Source organism: Morone saxatilis, unplaced genomic scaffold (assembly GCF_004916995.1).
Source record: "Morone saxatilis isolate NCDOM2014 unplaced genomic scaffold, NCSU_SB_2.0 Contig21, whole genome shotgun sequence".
NCBI classification, from domain to species: domain Eukaryota; kingdom Metazoa; phylum Chordata; class Actinopteri; family Moronidae; genus Morone; species Morone saxatilis.
In genome coordinates this window covers 19,832,077-19,832,982 of record NW_023339774.1, presented here as the reverse complement: position 1 = coordinate 19,832,982, position 906 = coordinate 19,832,077, and the positions used below count along the sequence as shown (strand labels likewise).

The 906-nt window shown below is 37.3% G+C and overlaps 1 protein-coding gene across 1 annotated transcript in view; it reads right to left on the bottom strand.

Annotated features, from left to right (window-relative positions):
- ap3b1a (adaptor related protein complex 3 subunit beta 1a) overlaps positions 1 to 906 on the bottom strand; it is a 50,261-nt gene that overhangs the window by 7,993 nt on the left and 41,362 nt on the right. The window lies entirely within an intron of this gene.

Here is a 906-nt window from a genome sequence, read left to right as displayed (position 1 = left end):
TATATATATATATATAGTCTAAAATCTTCACCCTCTTTCTGTATACAGAGTATTTTGGGACCTGGTTTCAAGAGCGACAGTGATTAAACAAGATAAAACAGATTTTGATGGCAACTCAAGTGGGGGAAGCTAAACAATAAAAGGGTGCCTTCTTCAATAATGCAAATACAACTGGAAAAAACTAAACAAAAAAAGGCTCCCAGTTGAAGGCCAGAGGGGCAGTTCATGTGCACTCAGTAATGAGGAATGATTTGAAAGAAAGAATGGAGATAAATATGCACAAGTTATGTAGAAATAAAAGAGGTCTAGAGGTTAGAGGCAAATATAATGAAAACCTGTTGACTAAAAGAATTAATTAACTTCACTCAATTGGTTTAAAGCAGCAATTTGATAGAGAGAAAAAGGTCCAGCAAAGCAAGTTGTTCTACTCTGTTCAACCCCCCCCCCCCCTTTTTTTTTTGTTCTGAGTGCAAGGTGTATTCAGCAGAGCTCAGAACACAGCGAATGAAGATTAATTAAGGCAGAAGCAGCATTTAGCAGGCACTTAAGAGCACACTGATGGCTTAGATATGAGTATGCTCTCAGCTCTCAATAGCTGCCACAGCATGTAGCTCTGCAGGTGTGTGTGTGTTTATGCTTTGTATGTTTATGTGGGAAACACCATTAAGTGCTTCATAAGAGGCAAGCATTGTAGCTTAATGGAAAGGGTGAGGAAATGTTTATTAGAGGCAAGCTACTAGGATTTTATTGCATTTTATAAGTATCGTTTTTAAATAACTGCACACAATAGAGGAGAAAAACCTTTTTCACTAAGGCCTACGATTGTTATCAGGTCTGTAAGATGTATTTTAGATGGCAACATACTATACTTAAAGTCCAGTCTGTAACATTCAGGAAGATCTATTG